This window comes from Canis lupus, chromosome 8, assembly GCF_048164855.1.
Source record: "Canis lupus baileyi chromosome 8, mCanLup2.hap1, whole genome shotgun sequence".
In the NCBI taxonomy this organism is placed as follows: Eukaryota; Metazoa; Chordata; class Mammalia; order Carnivora; family Canidae; genus Canis; species Canis lupus.
In genome coordinates this window covers 5,340,932-5,362,577 of record NC_132845.1, presented here as the reverse complement: position 1 = coordinate 5,362,577, position 21,646 = coordinate 5,340,932, and the positions used below count along the sequence as shown (strand labels likewise).

The following is a 21,646-nucleotide window of genomic DNA, read 5'->3' as shown; positions in this document are numbered from 1 at the left end:
GATTTTGGTTATCAAATGTGTACTTTTTTTCTGTTGTTTATGCAGAATTTTTTGGTAAAATTTTATGTATGGCCAATGGCATTCTTTGCCTCTGTCTTTCACAGAAGAATCATATAATCATTTTTATAAAATTATTTGAAATAATTGTCAGTTTTCTAATACCTTTTAAAATTCTTGTGATAAAACCACTTCTATGAGACCTACCCTTTTAACAGACTTTTTAAACACGTAATACAATAATTTTAACCATAGTCATAATGTTGCACAGCAGATCTCTAGAACATTTTTTATCTTGTATGACTGAAACTTTATACCTATTGAATATCTCCTCATTTCTCTCTTGCTCTGACCTTTTAATTCTTAATATTCACATCTTTCTCTTTTTAAAAACTCAGTGGTGTCTTTATCCCCTTTTGTTTTCTTTGTGTATCTTTGTCTGTCTCTGCCGGTTCCTTATTTGTCAGTGCCTTTGTTATTTCATCAGTTACCTATAAGTTTTATATACCGTACATATTTTATAAAGCTCTACATTGTTATTTAAAAATAATTTTATTTATATCCAGTTATTTAACTCCTAGAGTTATAAACAAAAATGAAATGATGGAAAAATAGTAGTTCCAAGCATCATACCTCTATACTTAGTCTTCCTGATACCCCAACACCTATCACTTAATAATTTTAGCTAACTCTTCTGTGTTTTACTTTTACATTTCAAATAACATGCTTATTCTGCTGAACTTTCTTTTCTTAGTTTTAGATATTATTTACAAATATCCACTATAAAAGATGAAGATTTAATTTTCTTATAAATCCTCCATAATAAACCCAACATACACATCCCCTCCTCTATTCCCCCCTTAGAATTATATCATCACTATTTGGGGGTTAATTAATATTTACTATTTTAATTATTATGGTTGTGTTATTAATATTAATTATTATGACATATTACTCGCAGCTGAACCAAACAATATATTAGGATATGTTTGCTTATTTACACCATTTTTTTGAAAACTTGTTTGAAAATCTCATATCATTCAAACCACCATCGTCCCTAAGCACCCACACATGGTTTGTTTGTTTGTTTTTTTCCATGATATTTCTGCTTGAGCCTATTTGCTGATTTAATCAGGACTGCTTACTCTCTAAACCTACTCTTACATCATCCATTTTGGTGTACATCTCTTAAGCTGGGATCCTGCGAATTCCTTTGTCTCCATGCTAGTACTCTGTATCTTGGTCTTTCTTGGTTTATTTTCTTATTTTAAAACAGCGCCTTCTCTGTTAATGTACTGAGAAATCATATATAGGAGGTACATTTGTTAAAACCTTGAAAGCCTACATAAGTCATTATGCTACACCTATATTTGGTTGATGATTTGATTACGTAGAGCTTTGAGAAATTTTTCAGAATTACTTTATCGTCTCCTAACTTCCATTGTTTCCTTTGAGTCCATTGCCATTTAGTTCTCAATCTGTTGTATATGAATGTCTATTTATTGTTTTTCCCTTCTGACTGGAAACTTTTAGCATTTTCTTTTTATACCAGGTGTTCTGCAATTTCATAGTGATTTATCTCAGAAATATTTGCTTGCTTGGCCAGATTATTTTTCTATTTAATTTATCATAGTTTTTCAATCTGAAAATTTATATCCATCAGTTCTGGGTATTTCTCTCATATATTTTTGGTGATATATATAACATAAAACTTAACTATCTTAAGCATTTTAAACTGTACATTAAGTATGTTTACATTGTGCAACCATCATGACCAATACATCTGCGGAACCTTTCCATTTTCCTTCTTCAATTGAAACTATGTGCCCATTGCACACTACCTCCCATTCCTCACCCATCCCAACCTCTGAAACCACTATTCCACTTCTGCATCTAGAATTTGATTACTCTAGATATCTCATATAAGTGGAATCATACAATATTTATCCTTTTGTGACTGGTTTATTTTATTTAGCATAATGTCTTTAAAGTTGATTTATGTGGAAGCATGTCACATATTTTTTTTTCCTTTTTAAGGTTAAATAATAAATATTCCATTGTAACCTTTGAACAGTATAGGCTTGAACTCTACAGGATCACTTACACAGATTTACTTTTTATAAATATTAGTACTGTAAATATATCTTTTCTTATGATTTTCTTAATTTTTTTCTAGCTTACTTTATTGGAAGAATATACTATATAATACATATAACATACAAAACATATGTTAATTGACTGTTTATGTTATCAGTAAGACTTTTGGTCTTTGATAAGTTATTAGTAGTTAAGTTTTTGGTGATCCAAAAGTTTCCATGGAGTTCAACTGTTTGGGGAGATGGTGCCCCTAATCCCTGCATTGTCCAAGGGTCAACTGTGTTTTGCTTATCCTTTCATCTGTTAATTGACACTTGGATTTCTTCCATAGTTTAGCTATTGTGAATAATGTTGCTATGAACATGGGTGTACAGATAACTCTTTGAGACCATGCTTTTTGTTGTTTTGAGTATATGGCCAGAAGTGGAATTGCTGGATCATATGATATTTTAATGTTTTAAAGAACCATCATACTGTTTGCTACAGCAGATGTACCATTCTACATTCCCAGCAACAGTGTATGAAGGCTCTAATTTTTTCACATCCTACACTTGTTCTTTTCTCTTCTTTTCCTTCTTTTTTTTTTTTTTTCCTTATGGTAACCATCCTAATGGATGTGAGGCCGTATCTCATTGTGCTTTTGTTTTGCATTTCCTTAATGATTAGTGATGCTGAGCACCTTTTCATGTGCTTATTGGCCATGTGTATACTCTCTTTGTAGAAATGTTTATTCAAGTCATTTGTCTGTTTTCTAAGTATACTGTTAGCTTTTTTCATTGCTATTGAATTGCAGGATTTCTTTACATATTCTAGATATCAATCTCTTATCAGTATATGATTTGCAAATATTCTCCTATTCTATGGAGAATTAAAAAGAATTCCATTTTACTTATTTAATAGTACTCTCTGATGCACAAAAGTTTTTGATCCATAAAAGTATACTATTGCAAAGTAAGAGAGTCCAACTTTACCTTTTTGCACATGGAATTCCATTTTCTGAGCATGACTTTTTTGTTGTTGTTTTTTTATTTTTTAAGACAGAGAGAGAGAGAGGGCATAAGTCTGGGGGCCAGAGGATCAGAGGGAGAGGGAGAGAGAAAGCTTAAGCAGGCTTCTTGCCCAGTGCAGAGCCAGATGCGGGGCTCAGTCTCACAATCCTGAGGTCATCACCTGAGCCAAAACCAAGAATCGTATTCCTAACCTACTCAGCCACCCAGGCATCCTCAAGTATCATTTGGTGAAAAGACTGTCCTTTCCCTATTGAGTCATATTGTTATCCATTTTGAAAATCATTTGATCCTATATACAAGCATTTACTTCTGAGCTTCTATTCTATTCCATTGACTGTCTTTCTATCAGAACCACACTGTTGTGATTACTATAGTTTTGTAGTAAGTTTCAAAATGATGAGGTGTGAAAACTACAATTTTCTTCTTCTTTTTCAGGATTGTTTTAGCTCTTTGGGGTCCCTTGAAATTTTATATGAATTTAGGATGGATTTTTCTATTTCTGCTAAAATACTATTCAGATTTTGATAAGGAGTACATTGAATTTGTAGATTACTACAAATTGAGTAGTAGTTTAGTTATACTAAGGCTTCCGGTCCACAAACATAGGATGTTTTTCCGTTTTTTTTGTGTGTCTTCTTTACTTTCTTTCAGCAACATATTGTAGGTTTCAGTGTACAAGTCTTTCATCCTAGACAATGTTCTATGTGCACATGAGAAAAATATATATTCTGCTGTTGTTTGTAGTATTTTATATATGTCTATTAGGTCCAATTTGTTTAAAATGTTGTTTAAGTCCTCTGCTTACTTTGATCTCTTGTTCTATCTGATGTTGAAAGTGAGGTATTGAAGTCTCCTACTATTATTGTAGAGATGTTTATTTCCGACTCAAACTGTAAATGGTTGTATTATTTATTTTGTTTCTCTGATGCTTGGTAGGTGTGTGTTTATAATTATTATATCTTCTTAGTGAATTGACCTTTTTATTGTATAGTGCCCTTATTTGTCTCTAGTCAAGGTCTTTTGGTTTAAATGCTAATCTCTTCTAAAATATAACTTTACAGAAACATCTAGAATAATGTTTGGCCAGATATCTGGGTTCCATGGTTTAACTATGTTACCATATAAAATTAATTATCACAGAGATATACTAAATATAGAATTCTCAGTCAATAGGTTTTTGTTTTAATTTTAGTACTTTAAATATATCCTCCTACTGCCTCCTAGGCATGCAGAGTTTCTGCTGATATATATGCTAATTATTGAAAATCCTTTGTATTTAATGAATCAATTTTCTCTCGTAGCTTTCAAGATTCTTTTTATGTGTTTGTCTTTTGGTAATGTCTCCCATTATGGGTCTCATTTTGCTTATCCTCCTTGACATTTATAGAACTTCTCTGATTTGTAAATGCATGTGTTTCCATAAATTTGGGAGGTTCTGCTATTATTTCTTCAAATAACATATCTATGCCTTACTCTTTTTGCCTTCTGGTATTCCCATAATGCATATTTTGAACCATTTGACAGTATCCCATAAATTCCTTATTCCTGTTCATTTTTCTTCATTTGCTTTTATTTTGTTCTATAGACTTTATTATTTCAAGAGATGTCTTTAATTTTGTTATTTTTCCATTTTTTTACATCTACTGTTGAACTGCTAGTGAATTTTTCAATTCAGTGATTTTATTTTTCTGCTCCAAAATTTCTGTTTAATTTTTCTTAATAATTTCTATCTCTTTATTGATATTCTTATTTTGTTTATATATTATTTCCTTTCATTATTTACCTATGTTTTCTTTTGTCTTTTTGAGCATATTTAAAACTGTTGTTTTAAATTTTTTTGTCTAACATGAAAAAAATATTCAACGTCACTAATCATCAAGGAAATGAAAATCAAAACCACAATGAGATAACACTTCACACCTGTTAGAATGACTAACATCAACAACACAAGAAACAAAAAAATGTTAGTTAGGATGTGGAGAAAAAGGAACCCTCATGCACTGTTGGTAGAAATACAAACTGGTGCAGCCACTGTAGAAGAGTATGGAAGTTCCTCAAAAAATTAAAGATAGAACTATCATATGATCCAATAATTCCACTACTGGGCATTTACCCAAAGAATATGAAAGCACTAATTTTAATATATGTACCCCTATATTTATTGCAGCATTATTTCCAATAACCAAATTATGGAAGCAGCCCAATTGTCCATTGATAGATAAAATGGATAAAGGAGATATGTACATATACACACATACATACAGTGGAACATTACTTAGCCATCAAAAAGAATGAAATCTTGCCATTTCCAATAACATGGATGGAACTAGAGAGAATAATGTCAAGCAAAATAAGTCAGAGAAAGGGTTATATCATTTGATTTCACTCATTTGTGGAATTTAAGAAACAAAACACAAGTGCAAATTTTAAAAAGAGAGAGAAACCAAAAAAAACAAACTCTTATCTATAGAGAACAAACTGATGGTTAGCAGCAGAGAGGTGGGTAGGAGGATGGATGGAATAGATGAAGGGGATTAATAATACTTATTTTGGGACACCTGGGTAGCCGAGTTGATTAAAGTATCCAACATTTAGGTTCAGCTCAGATCTTGATCTTAGAGTTGTGAGAGAGAGTCCTGCATTGGGCTCAGTGCTCACTATGGAATCTGCTTCAATATTAATATTAATATTAAATATAATTCTCCCCTTCTGCCCCTCCCCCCTTCTCTCTGTCTCTCTCTCTCTAAAATAAATAAGTAAATCATTTAAAAAGAAAAAAGAGTACTTATCTTGATGAGCACTAAGTAATGTATAAAATTGTTGAATCCTTATATTGTACACCTGAAACTAATATAACACTGTATGTTAACTCTACTGGAATTAAAATAAAATTTATAAGTAATAAGTAAAATTTTTATCTAGTAATTCTGATATGTGTGTTTAGGGACAGTTACTGTGGATTTATTTTGTTTCTTTAAATGGACCTTGCTTCCGTATTTTTTCCCCTGTTTTCTGATTGTTGAAAATTGAGCATTTGTAAAATAGCTACTTCTTTCAATATTTGCTGATCTCATGGAAGACTTTCACTATTTAGCAAACCCCTAAGCCTTGAGATCAACTCAGGGTAAAGGCTTAAGATCTTCAAAGGTCTTTTCTGGGCAGGCATACCGTCTCGGTCAGTGTGTGTATGGTTTTCCTTTGTTTTGATTTTCCCCAAGTTCCTTTAAATGTCTTAATTTCTCAAAGTCTCTCCCTGGATTCATTTTGGGGACATAAATTTTGTTTTGCATTTCTCTACTTTCTTCTCCCTGCCTGAGCCTCAATGTGTCCATGTGGGTGATGGAGGGTTGGAAGGCTGTATGATTTTTTTTGGGGGGGTGGGGGCGTTGTATGATTTTTAAGGGCTCGGCCAGTCTGCGGTTCTGACACTGCCTTATGGAGGTGGTGCTCTGTACCTGAAGGGTGACTTGCTCCAGGAAAAGCACTGGTGCAGCACCTCTTTTCCTTCCATTCTGAAATATCTGGCTTACAAACTCTTTCTTCTTGGCAAAGGTGTGGAGTGGGGTCAGAGGCAGATTCCTGCCCCCAAATGGGCTCTCTGGTATCCCCTCTACTCCTACTGCCCCATGACCTGACCTCTTCTGGTTGTACATTTTATTTTGAAGGAAAATATTTTTTTTCTTTTTTGAAAAAAAAAAGACAACAACTATTTTATCCTAGGACTCTGTGGATCTGCAATTCCCCTGCAGTTTTATGTATCATTACTGCCTTCAGTAGATTTCAGTCTGATACCTATGTTGCCATTCCTCTCCTGAGGATTTGAGTCTGGTTAGAAACAAACCAGTCCTCTAGGCAGTCCAGACACAGGCTAGAACATTCCAAACAAGTTTTATTCTGCTCTTTCCATCCTAAGGGAGAAAAATGAAAAGTGGGCTGCTTCTTCCTGACTGTGCTACATCACACTGGGGAGAGGGGAGGAAAGGGCAAGTAAAAATGTCACAAATGTCTTACTGTTTTGAAAATGACTTTTCCTTGGTTGGGGTTTACCTAGTTATTGTAAATCTTTGATTCATTTCTAGAGCTCATTTAAAGTTATGTTAGTCATTATGTAGTTATTTATTTGATGTTTCTGAGGGAGAATAAGAATATGAGACTTTCTAGTCTGCTATTTTGCTGACACATTATTCTTTTATTTATTTCATCATTTTCTCCATTGTGTATTCTCTTCCTATGACTCCTGTTATTCAGGTGGACCTCTTGGACTGATCCTCTAACTTTCTTACTTTTTATCTCATATTTCCCCACCTCTTTTTATATTTGTTCTCTTTTCTGGGGTATTTACTCATTTTATCCTCTACTTATATTTTTAAATTTTATAATCAAATTTTTAAATATACTGCTGCGTTGGGTTCATAGATACAATATCTTCTCTGCAACTTAAAGGATATTAATACCGTGTATTTTTGTATGTGTGTGTGTGGATGGTTTTTCTCCAAGTTACTTTCTTCTTATAGCTTTTGTGAAAATGCTGCTAATCTTTGCTTGTTCATTCACTTAAAATTAAGGTTCTGAAATGCTGCTTGGAAACTCTTCCTATATGTGGTTTGATTTTATTGACTTGTAGGTGTTAATGTAGGATAATTAAATGGTGTCCAGGCTCTTTATTCAGGAACCTATAATATGGGGTTTCTTCAGAAGACTCTTCCAATATTTTACCTATGATACAAGAGTGACTGCTGTTGTTCTCAACTTGGTATGAGGACTTTCATTTCATCTTCCAGTTTTCAGTCATCCCCCATCTTTAGCTGTACTTGGTGCCCTCAAGTCTATAATTTTTCTAGTTTAACTTTTCCAAAGAGTGAATCTTTAGTCTCCTTTAAGGGCAAATGGATGAAAGAGTCACCTGGTTTGTGTGTAGTTGTCAAAGAGTCATTTGATCTAATTATGACTTTCAAACGATTTTTTAAACCATGTTTCAAAAAAATAAATAAATAAATAAATAAATAAATAAATAAACCATGTTTCAAATTTCCTACCTTTTTTAGTGTTCTGCATTGTGAATCAGCTTTATTCTTTTATTTATTTATTCTTTAATTCAACTTCATAGTGGTTAGTTGTAGTTACCCTTCATCAATGTGCTTCTAGCTTCCAAATAATTTTTGGTGTCACCCATGTTTTCTTTCTCATTGTACTGGGGTTCGAGAGAAAGCAAAAATGTGTTATTTAAAGCTTCCTGTTTAATCTAAAGTCTATATTAATATTTTAAATTGAGCTGACTTTAAATTGAGCCATATTTTATATCAAATATGTAGAAGGAAGGAAAAGTAGGAACAAGAGGAGGAAGTAGAGAGTTTTGGGATACCTATTCCAAAGCAAGGGATGACTAAACCCTTAGAAAACATTCATAAATCATACTTCCCTCTCAATGGAGTGTGTTTTGCAACCACAACCAATGTATAGTGAAAATTAAAATGTCTTAGCCATACCAGTGCTAGATGATGTCACATTGTAACAATTAATTTTTTTTTCCATGAGGAAACGGAATTTAAATAGCTAAGATAATTTATCCAAGGTCACATGATCCAAAGTGTCACAGCTAGTACTAATTCTAGGTTCTGTTTCCTCATTCAAAATCTAGTGTCCTTTCTGTTTCATAGTGATGCCTCTTGAGAACTATAAATGTTTCACTATGTAATAATTAAATTATGTGCATGGGAATATGGTTGTATTAGATTAAGCTATCTGAATATGAAATCTAATAAAATCTGTCATCCCTTTTGTCATTCAACATATTGTGGAACCACCCATTTTATATGAAATTCTATTGTTTCCCATTAATTTTTAATATTTCTCATGTTTAAAAAGCTATTGAAATAGAAGAGTATATTATTTATCTAAAATCATTATAATTAGAAGTAGAGCAAAAATAACATTTTCCCATATTTCTTTTATTTAAATCATAACAAATTACTTTATACTTGCTTTAATAAAATGGTTAATTTTAAAAGCAGTCAGAAATTGTATTTATGTTCTTGAAAAGATTTTGGGGGCACATGAATTTTTATCAATTCAGGACAAAAAACTGCTTTCTTTCTGTTTTTTTTTTATTGAGTGATATTTTTCTCCACCTTAAGTGCATCCGTTTTTGCCTTTTGAAACCCACTTATCTGCAATACTGTAATTACATTTATTTTATCCAGTAAGCTTTTGTTCTCCCTAACAATCACAATTAATGCCTTGGTCTTATGCATCCCATAACCCTCTATTTGTCTCTACTTTTTGTTATGGTTGTTTTGGGCAAACTTCCTCTTGCCAAAATATGAATTCCTTAAAAACAATGACTATTTATTTATTTATTTATTTATTTATTTATTTCTGTCTTCTGTAACATCTGGCAATATATTTTGCCCACAGGGAGTATTCTTAAGTGATCTTGAATCAATATATAAATGATTTATAGCTTTATCCGAAAGAGGTAAATTGTATTGCAACAAGTAAACAAATGGATAGTAGTAATTCCTTGTTACCCTCTCTTAAACATAACATTCATGCTTTGCTATAGAGCCAACAAGGATACAATAAAATCTCCTGATACCCTATATGTCTAATTATGTAGTTTATCCTTTTATTCATTAATTTCTCAACAAGTATTAAGTAGCTATGTGAACTTGAGGTATAATAGTGAACAGTTATTCTGCAAACTTACAAAGCAGTATTTCTCAGCCTTACTTGAATCATACATAGCACACGTTGAAAATGATAAAATATTTATGGCACACTGAGACAAAATGGATGGTTTAGGGAGAATCCACCTGGAGCTTGGTAAAAATATTTTCTTTACAGTATTTTTTCTTTATAATATGTTTTCTTGATAGTATATTTCTTCATATTATATAATTATGATAAAATATAACATAGTAAGGAATATACATATGTATCTGTATATATATGTGTGAAATGAATATGAAATACATATGCATATAAATTTCATATATATATAAAATCTCTCAAGTAAGATATCTCAAATATTTTTAATAAGAACATGTAGCTTCTTTCTGTAAATGTGAATTGCCAAATCAAGTTCTGTGCTTTAAATAACTATGTACTATTATTTTTTGTTGTCTTTAGTAGTGAGAATTTTTTAAAATGTTAGGCTTTATAATACTTCTTGACCTAAAAAACGTATACATATACTAATCTGATAAAACTAATTTAAAATAAAAAGAGACTATTCAACTGAATTGAATACTAGCTGAAAAGTCTTGGAATAAAAGAACAAAGAGTATTTATTGAATTTGAACATAGGGAGTTGATTGTGAAATTGACAAAGACCAACTTCAACAACGTGGCAGACAGAAACAATGCTTGCAAAAGTTCAAAGTGAATGGAAATAAAGAAGTGAAGACAATGTCAAATTTAATTTTTTGAAGAGTTTTATAATCTGTGGTCTTCATATTCATAATAAACTCAAGACACTGAAAGAAAGAAATCAACCTTCTGAATAACAGAATTTTTAAATTATGATCCAAAGACATTTTTGGTGTTATGAATCTTTTTTTAATTTAAATTCAATTAGCCAACATATAGTACATCATTAGTTTCAGATGGTAGTGTTCAATAATTTATCAGTTCCATATAACACCCACTGCTCATCACATCATGTGTTATGAATATCTTATTTATAATTTGAAAATTGATCGATATATGATATACAAAAGAACATTATAATTAGAATATTTGAATAATCAAAATGTTATTCCCAAAGTTAATCCTAGATATCAGAAGGTTTACAAAATATAGGTTGTTAAGTAGGGGAGAGAGAGTTTAGTAAAAAGCAGTTAGGCAATTACTCCTCTCTCCTTTTAAGATAAAGAGAATTTGAATGAATGGCTACAGGTTAATATTTTTCAAAATGGTCAGTCTGCTAATAGGTATCAAGCTCCTACTATGCCAGAAATGCCTTCATTAACCATAGCATGAATGTGAGCAATTATTGTCTCATAATATAGGACATCATGAAGAGGGCCTATCCCCTAGACAGAGTTTCTGTGATTCTTAATATTCTTTTTCCTTTTTTCACAAATCCAAATCTGAGGAAATTTAAGAATGTGATAAAATAATTAGCCTCTCTTTGTTCCTCAAAATGCAGATATGAACCCTCATTTATTTTATTTATAATTTCAAGGGGCACATGGATCCACTAAGCCCTGTTCATGGTCCTTAAATTAGTTTATAAAAACAAGAATCACATAATTTAGTTTATAACTAAGTTTTTATGCTGCCTCCAAAATCTCCAAAAAGTCTGCCCTGGTAGGTAATGGTTCTAATATCATCAATTATACATTTTGTATATTTTTATATCTTCATACCTTGAGTAATTCCTAAGCCTTAGGCACTGCATAAGATTCCTTTGAGATGTACGTAATGTGCAATGATTCTGAAAGTATATAAATTATTCTGAATGCTATTCTTATCATCTGTTACCATAATTCCAACTTTAAGATGTCATTCTTAAATGTTAATATTCATGCAGATAAATATAATGTGGGTAAACAAACTGTCCGTAAGTAGTACTATATAATTTTTAAATGTTTAATTAAATATAACATACAATTATGTCATGATATGGTTTTTCTAATCTTTATATTGTTATTATAAGGTCAGCCAGAATAATTCATATATTACTGAATATTGCAGCTCCTACAAGGGTCCATATTTCCCCATCTACTTTCTCAGCAAGACATTTCAAATTGACAAAACTTTAAAGTATTTTGCAGGAAAACAAAAACACTAATGAATGAAGGAACCAGGGCTATTTGTACCATGACTGTATGTCTCAGTTTTGCCCTTGAAAGTCTCAATTAGTACCTGTTTCTTGGTGTAATTATTAATAATAATGTCTCTCAGTCTTAAACATGTCCCAATTTGAGTGATTTTATGATTACGTAAGTTATATGTTATCCTCACTTTCTTTCATCCACAAGCCAATTTAACATGAATAAATTCTCAAATTAGACTCACATAAAACATAGATTTTATCCCAGTGTCAAACTTTACTAATAATTTCAAGGATACAAATAATCAAGAAGCTTAAATAAAACAGGGAGAGATCTGGAACATCAAGGGTGGCTTTACAGGTTCTTTCTTCCCTTGAAAAACAAGTACCTATGGCCCAGCAAAATAGATGAAATCTTTAGTGAGATTTATTTATTTATTTATTTTTCTTTAGTGAGATTTAATGGGTTTACCTCACACTGAGAGGCAAGTGTTTACATTATGAAATATTTCTGTTTTTTTATTTCAGATAGTTGTATAGTTTATATGACATTCTCTGGAGAGTGCAACCTCATAGATTCTTGGTTTATTTAATATAAGCAGTGCTTTCGCCAGGCACCATCCTGCTAAAGGCATTCAATAGTTGAAGTCTCTTCCTCCTAGAAATTATCATTTGACTCTTTTTTCTGGAGTTTCTGTTGACATGGGGATTAAGTTAGATTGCCTGCCTTCTTTCCTTTCCTGTGGGCATCCACTTTATAAACAATGAGTGGATCATTGTTCCGATGCTTTACCTCTTTCCTCTCACCCTTACAACAGGTTCTGAAATTGAGAGAGTATTTTGTTATACTATTTTTTTTACTACATTTTAGGTTATTAGTACATTTTATTTTTATCAGTTCTAGGCATTCAAAATCCAACAATAAACAAGGCATATAAAACCCTACCCTAATGGAGCTAGTATATTAAGTGGTAAGGTTGATAGTACATGTTTCAGTGGAACTTCTATAAGACTATGTAGATAAAGGCCCTATCTGAAACTTGAGAATGGGGATAAGTATTACATTGTTTCATTTATATTGTCAAATAAATCAATCAAATTATATATGACAGCTTAACTGCTAAGTGCTTTAGTGGTTAATATTATACAAAATTTATGTCTTATTAATTTTTAGCTTATTATAAATAGTTACTTTACCTTTAACATAAGATAAACCTAAAATTATCCCTTCCAGTTTCTATTTTATAATGCCGAACCAAATATTTTTTCTTTATGAAAATGATATATTGCTGTAGGTCAGATAGTTTAAAGGTATATATCATAATTAATGAATGTCTTTTCTGTCTTATATTTTAAGAGATTTTTTTCAGTGTTGGAAATTAAACATGTAAATTTCTTGATTGATACAGAAAAGGTATGGAATACCAGAAGGACATTGTAATTCTAAAATTATGTATTATGTTAGTGTTTTTTTTTTAACTCTTTGTAGGAAGTATAGCTGGAAGATGGGCCAGTCCTACAGTTATTTCAGAACAACATTTATATTTCAGATACAGTTATGAAGAAGTAAATTCAGATCTTTCATAAAAAGTGCCAGCTGTTATATATAAAAGATATTTCTGAGAACAAAAATGCTATTTCCTATTCAGAATATAAGGTCAAAGGGTTAATTATTTGAGGGTCATTATATCAAAGTGCCTGTGATCAGATTTATACAATCTTTAGTTATTTTATCTCATTACATACTTTGTCTTGCTCTAAATCCACTTATGACTCTGAAATGAAGACTCTAAAGCAGATTTTATGGTTTCCATTGAAACACATTACATTTTCTGCCTCCAACATTTTTCTTTCAAATTCATCCAATTTATCATATCTTGCTGATTTCAATCCACTTGTGCTTTAGGCAATTTTAACAGTGCTTTTTTTTTTTTTTTTTTTTTTTTCCTTTTCTCCTAAATTGTTTGCTAGAATGACTGGATTTTAGTCCAGGATATAAAATAGTATCAACTAAATTACTTCAGATGAGCAATTAGAGCATACTCATGCATATAAAACTAGAAATCTTTCTTGCCAGATTTAAAATTAAAAGCAAACAAACAAAAATGTACTTTTATATCAGTATAATAGTTCAGATTTCTTTTAAAATATTTTTATGTCCTTACTACCAAGAACAGAGAGGGAGAATGTTAAATTCAATAAAAGTAAGGATAAATTGATGGAAAGAAAAAAGAGGCTTTTGAGTTAGTTATATTTGGATTTAATTTCTGATTCTAAGCAACAATGCCATATATTCTGTATACCACCCTGCATTGCCCAGCTTCCCATACAGTAAGGTAGTAATTATGTGATCATTTCTATCCTTTTGACTGTGAGCAAAAGTAAAACATCACTTCAGAGTGAAAGCAATTAAGAGCATCATTATCTTGCTCTGCCAAGTACATCTTGGAAGCCATTTATTCCATTAGCATATCTGCAAGTTCTACTGACACATGTTGGTTCTTAGGTAAGAATTAGTAAATCTTTACTGTGCTAAGATACTGAGATTTCAGGGCTTATATGTGATAGAAGTTAAGATTAATTATGCTGATAAATACAGAAATTAGTGCCAAACAAAAACCTTAAATATGGTCTCATCTTAGTGATCAGATGAGAAAATTAATGTCCATTTCCAGTCCAAATGTCAGTCCAGTTTTTTTAATAGCAAAGCATTTCTCAGTGATAACTTTGGAGGCAAACAATGTGTATGGCTAGTGGCTCTAGGGGAAGATGTTGAAAAACGGGAGTATTCTGTGTGTTGGTTGTACTGGACTGTTTGGCAAGTAATCCTAAAGAAAAGATCTCAGCAAAGTAGCTGAATTTCAAGGCCAAATAAAAGAGAATTGAGAGTTAAGAAACTTAGAGCTCTTCACCTTCAGAAAAGTTGTATACTTTATAATCCCAAATACTTAAACATGAAATTTAATGAGGCTTTGAGACAAAGGTCTAAACCTGTTGGTTGAAAATAGATGATTTAGGACAGAGTTTAGATTAGGTGTGTGGACTTCCCACCTATTGTTTTAGATACCCTCATGGTAACTTCCATTAAATTGCCAGAGCAAGAGAGACTGAAAGGAAGCAAGGGGGAAAAAAATAGATCTAAGCACTACATTATGACTTTTGTGAGGGGTCATAAAAAGCAGAATGAGGGACTAATCCAGGACTAATCCAGGAATCCACACCTGACGTAGAACTTCACAGAGTGAACCTGTGATTAGTATGTGCCTCCTATTGTTTCCATTTGTAGCTTGGTCTTTCCCCATTCCAACTTTGTATATTCAATTTGTATATTGATGGGTGGAGCAGGACACAGATGACTTGTCTTTGATTCCATTGTCTTTAGACTAAAACCTTATCCATAGCCGATTAACAAACTATTGTACAAATTAAAAGACTTTGGACTTGATGGCGCTTTCCATTGTCTCCAAGTTTCCATCAAAGTTTGATTGGGGCTGCATAATTTAGTTCTGGTCAACAGATTGTGATTTGAAATGAGTGTGTCACTTTGGGGCTAAGGTAGTTTAAACACACCATTCCCTCACTTATTTGCTTCAGTCTTTGGAGAGCTTATGTTTCAGTAAGTTAGCTAGACTATGAAGGAGGGATGCCCTTTCCACTTTAGATTTATAAAAGGAAGAGATCAACCTTTGTTTTGTTAATTATTATGGTTATAAGTTTTGTGTGTTGTGACAGTGTTAATTATATTAACTATAGTGATTGCTTTTTCTTTGGTCAAAGGGCATAATAAAAGGATATTCCTCAAGTCTATAAAAATTAAATGAAAATGCTTATATAGCACTTGGCATAAGGTTCAGCACAGGCATATACACAGTCATGGAGTAAAATGTCTAGGATATAGTACCTATACAATAAATGTTAGCTGCTATAATTTGTGTAGTTGTTGTCAGATCTCATACACCTATAGGCCTGAAATTTATCTATGAAGTTTTGCTGTGCAGTTTTACTGAGAAATTTACAAAGAGAAGTAGTAAGCATCAAAGAAATATAATTCCATTACTATTCATATTAAAATAATTAGGTAATATTTGTACATCTATCTTGATTTCTGGAATATTTTTGAATTTAAGAGATTCTTATAACTTTTTGGATAAAATTTAGACATGGGTATAGTTTTTGTTTTTCTCTTTAACACTTAAAAGTTATAGAATGAATCAGTGTTAACTTGGAGTTAAGATTCTAGTGGAATATTTTGGTATTACTCTCTTCATTTCAATATTTTCAGGAAAGATCTAGAATAAAATATAAACAGCATGATCTTATATTTCATGAGTCTGGGGGAGTTAGCTAACATACAATGAAAGAATAGGATTATAAATATTGAGACAGAAACAATGAGCTCAGTCTAAGAAGATAACATTTTATAATAATAAGAAATAGCTATGTAAAATGATGAAGGTTTTAATTATCTTGATCTTGATCGTCATTGTACAATGAATGTGTAAATCAAATCATCATGTTGTACACTTTAAATATATACAATTATATCTGTCAATTATCCTACGATAAATTAAAAAAAAACTCTATATAAGCACATGAATAAGAGATGTTTCTAGGGGTGCTTGGGTGGGTCAGTCAGTTAAGCATCCACCTTTTGGTTTCAGCTCAGATCATGATATCGGGGCTGTAGGATTGATCCCTGCATCGGGCCTTGTGCTCAGCAGGAGCCTGCTTGAGATCCTCTCTCTCTCCCAATGTTGCTTCCCCTCTGCTTACACTCTTCCTCTCTCTCTTTTCTCTCTCTCTATCTCTCAAATAAACAAATCTCTTTAAAAAGAGAGGAACTTCTAATCAAACAGGAATAAGTATAAATCAGCCGCTTACAAAAAAAACTGACTTTAAACAGACTGAAGGATACATGAATTAAATCAAGTCCACATGAAATAGTCTTTCAGTAGACCTCAGGTTTATTATAACATAACAATGTATTTTGTGCCTTTTCATTTGCAGGTAGAAATTTAGTTTTATGAATTATGACATCTAGAATGAAACAAAAATCTATTGTTTTACTATAATGGCAGGCCTCTTAGTACTTGGTAATCAGATTATGATTCACCCTTTAAAAAAATCCTAACCAATTAAAGTCATATAATTATTTGTGTAAATATAATTATGATGCTAAGGGGGGGTTGGAATCAAGCAAGGGAAGACTATTCTTTAATATAACAACTTTTTAAAATGTTTTTAAATTAGAGAAGCTCAAAATTAAAATGAGCTACTTCAAGAATTAGTTACATCTTTAAGTAAAGGTATGCAAACAGAAGCTGGGCTAACATTTGCCGAGATTATTACATAAAGACAATAGAATTCATTGCTGGGCTATATTGAAAATCCTCTGTAGTACCAAATATCTTGTAGTTTGTAATTCTTTGAATGTAAACATATTGTCTTTTTGTTGTTAGTATTTTATCAGATACTATAGGTTCGTAGTTCTTCCAAGAGGTTGTAAAGTTTAAATTATTTTCCTAATAATAATAGCATTATTTGTGTTTTATGCTTTTATTCTTTTCCAGGTATAAAGTGGAATTTTCCAGAGGTTACATATTTTGTGATGATGGGATCACTGATTTTAACATGTAATAAGTTTATCATTTTATTCTTAAATGAATAAATAATTTTAAAATTCTGTTTTAGCTTATAGTATTGTAAAATCCATAAATATAATTCACCTCTCCCCCCTAAAAATCTCTTCAAGGTTCTCAATAATTTTTAAAGGTATAAAAGCATTCTATGAACAAGAAATTGATGAGTGCTCTGACTACAGAATCTAAACTCTCTGATTTCATGGGGTTTACAAAGCCGCCATATAAGCAACAAACAAATGAATAAACAAAGTTGTTTTATTTTATTTTATCCTTAAGATTTTATTTATTTGAGAGAGAGAGACAGAGTGCAAGAACAGGGAGAGTAACAGAGAAAGAGGGATAAGCAGACTTCCCACTGACCATGGAGCCGCCCAAGTACCCCAACAAAATAATTTTAGATGGTGGTAAGTAGTAGGAGTAAAACAGAAAAATGGAAGGGTGATGGATTACATTAGGTAACACAGCCTTTTTTTTTTTTTTTTTTTTTTTTTTTTTTATAAAAGGAAATCTACTTTAGATAAATAAGGTCACTTTAAAAAAAAATATTTATTAGAGAAGGAGAAAGCACAAGGGGAGGAAGGGCAGAGGGAGAGGCAGACTCTCTGCTGAGCAGGGAGCCCAACGTGATACCCATCCCAGGATCCTGAGTTTATGACCTGAGCTGAAGGCAGACACTTAACGAACTGAGCCACCCAGGCACTCTGATAAGGTCACTTCTTTAAAAAAAAAAAAAAAAAAGATTTTATTTGTTTATTCATGACAGACACAGGGAGAGAGAGAGAGAGAGAGGCAGAGACACAAGCAGAGAGAAAAGCAGGCTCCACACAGGGAACCTGACGTGGGACTTGATCCTGGGTCTCCAGGATCATGCCCTGGGCTCAAGGCGACGTTAAACCACTGAGCCACCAGGGCTGCCCTGATAAGGTCACTTCTGAAGAGAGATTGTTTTATGATAAAAAGGAATGATCCATGTTAAGATTGTAGGAAAGAATATGCCAAAGCAAAGCCATAAATTGGAAATATCTTCACATGTTTGAGTATCCAAACATACATAGGTGAAGACCTATGAACCTGGCGTGCAGTGAGTGAAGAATAATAAGGTTGGATAAACAGAGCCTTGTAAGCCAAAGTAGCCCAAGTATCAGAATTCAGGCTACCCTGGTTCCATTATGTTAGTAGCAACAAGTGAAATAACAGAATGACCAGAAGTTTAAGAGAGATACCAGAAGAGGTGACAGCAAAGTGCCCTCCAGCGATCACAGTTAACCTTGAGGCTCAAAAAAGCATTTCTAATTCCCACACAGATATATTAACATTGAATAGAAAAGTCACTGGCACAAGGGATTTAAGCAAAACTTCTGAGCAAACACTGGCTGTATAGCAAGCACCTTTGACTCAGAGTCAACTTCTAAGAAGCCAGGATTAAGAATACATTCATACAGATCTCTGCTAATTTAGAAGACTGTGCATGCTTAAGGTTACATCATCTCAAAATTGATTAGACGGGGACACCTTGGTGGCTTAGTTAAGTGCTGAACTCTTTTGATTTTGCTCAGGACATGATCTTAGGGTCCTGAGATTGAGCCAGAGTAAGGCTCTGTGCAAAGTGTGGAGTCTGCTTGAAGTTCTCTCTCTCTCCCTCTCCCTTTGTACCCTCCCCTCATAAATAAGTAAATAAATAATAAATAAATAAATAAACAAAATATTTTTTAAAATCATCGGACAGATGACTTCTAAGCTACTAATCCCTGGCTTAACATGGGGCAAAAATATTTAATTTCTGAGTTGTGATGACAGACAAATACATGCTCACACACACATAAAACAGTAAAAGGTGGAAAACCTAACTGGGTAAGGGGATTTAGCACAATCTTTAACCAATACATGGTTTATGCTGAACCATGGGCTGAACTTGGCTAGGTAGCCAAACTAAAAGATTATAAAAAAAGGGGGCAGGATCTGAGCAGGGACATCATGTGGCTTTACATTGAGGGGGAAAGAGACTTCAAAGAGTTACTTCAGTCACCAAATAAATTAGCAAGTGACTAAGCAAACAACATCAGTCCGCTGGTGGAAATAGGTGGGAATCATATCCTGAGTTACTACCACATATTATATGAAATGTCCAAGTTTCGACATAAAATTATGGGACATGCAAATAGTAGGAAAGTGTGACTCCTATACAAGAGGGAGGAAGCAGGCAATAGAAGCTACCTTGGAGAGGTCTGTTTTAGTTTCATTTACTAGTGTAACAAGTTATGAAACAGTGGCTTAAAACAAAAGAAATATATTCTCTCACAGTTCTAGAAGTTGGAAGTCCAAAATAGACCTTAAAGTCTAAAATTAGCATCTGGAAGCTCTAGAGGATAAATCTTTGTTGCCTTTTCCAACTTCTAGTGGCTGACAGTGTTTCTGGGCTACTGGCCTTATAACTCCAATTTCTTCCTTATATCATTACATTTCCTTCTCTGCTGGTGCTGACTCATCCTACATCCGTCTTTTAAGGGCTATTGTTGATTATATCAGGCCCTCTTGGATAATCCAAGTTAATTAGCTCATCACACAGTTTTTAACTTTTATCTGCAAAGTCCTTTCTTTACATATAAGGTAATTTTTACAGATTCTGGGAATTAGATGTGGACATATCTGGGGACATTTATAGAAAGTATCAATGAGGAGATAGATATGAAATAAAAATAATTGGAAATTCTTACTTCAAAAATGCAATATTTAAAATAAAAGGTTCACTAGACATACCAACAGTAGATCATAGCTGGCAGAAGAATGAATCATTAAACTTGAAGATGAATCTATAGAGATTATTTAACCTAAAACTAAAACATGATAAAAATGAACAAGAAATTCATCCTGGCATGTAAGAAGATTAGAAATCAATACACCATCCTAACAAATGAAAGCTGAAAAAAAAAAAAAAAAAAACTTAAAAATCAACAACTCTTCTAGTACCCATTGGAGAATTGAGGTCACAGAATAAACTGCTGGCCCCCAAATTGAAGAGCCCAGCAGGCAAATACAGAGAATGACACCTTATCAGAGCAGAAGCCCATCAATGGAAACCTCCACAGGGACCAGTGCCGGAGTAGGAAAGCCTGAATATGAATGACAAATGGCTAGCGGCTCAGTGTGGGCAAGTCTAAGAGAGAAAACTTATAAGAGGACCTGGTCATCAGGGAATGGGTGGACACACTTTTGAGTTTTGCCTCCTAGAACTTTACTAGTTTCTCACAGTGAATAGTAGAGAAATACAGTCTCATGCTTCTGACAAAGGGAGAGTAAAAGGAATCATTTTGAAATATGCAAGAGCATTTTATTCTTCGTAACAAGGTCTGCATTCAGGAGAAGATATATAACCAGAGTCCAGACTACTGAGTTTCTACCAGGGCCTAACTGCCTTGGGAGAAGAAAAACGCCTAACCAAAGACAGTTTTAGCCTTTCACATGGAAGGAGGGAAATGCCATGTTTCATCTAGCATTCCCATCCCACTAAGGTGGGAAGTAACTGAGAGCATGTGTGACGTTCACACTGAAAGGCTGAGACCTACTCATAGGGCCGTGGAATGCTTCCCACTCCCCACCTCTTACCACCACATTACTGAGGCCTATTTACAGCAATATGTTTCCCCCTCTACATCATGACACTATTAAGAAAAAATTATAAGACATACTAAAAGGAAAAAAAAAAGAACCAAACAACACACAACTTGAAGAGACAGGCAAACACCAGAACCAAACTCAGGTATGGCATGTGTGTTGCAATTATTAGACCAGGAATTTAAAACAACTATGATTTATATGCTAAGGATTCTAATGGAAAAAGTAGACAGCATGAAAGAACAGATGGCCAATGTAAGCAGACATGGAAACTCCAAGAAAGACCCAAAAACAAATACTGGAGAGAAAAAAAAAATTACTGTACATAAATTAAGAATACCTTTCATGGGCTTATGAGAAGACAGAGCAGACTTCAGACCACAGAAAATTTATGAGTATAAAGAGGGGCATTACATAATGACAAAGAGTCACTTCTCCAATAACACATAACAGCTCTTAACGTTTATGTTCCTAACAACAGGGCATCAAAACATATCGTGAAAAATTGAGAG

At 32.9% G+C, this 21,646-nt stretch overlaps 1 protein-coding gene across 3 annotated transcripts in view; it reads left to right on the top strand.

Annotated features, from left to right (window-relative positions):
- The window catches only part of LRRIQ3 (leucine rich repeats and IQ motif containing 3), a 174,136-nt gene that overhangs the window by 116,427 nt on the left and 36,063 nt on the right, over positions 1 to 21,646 (top strand). The window lies entirely within an intron of this gene.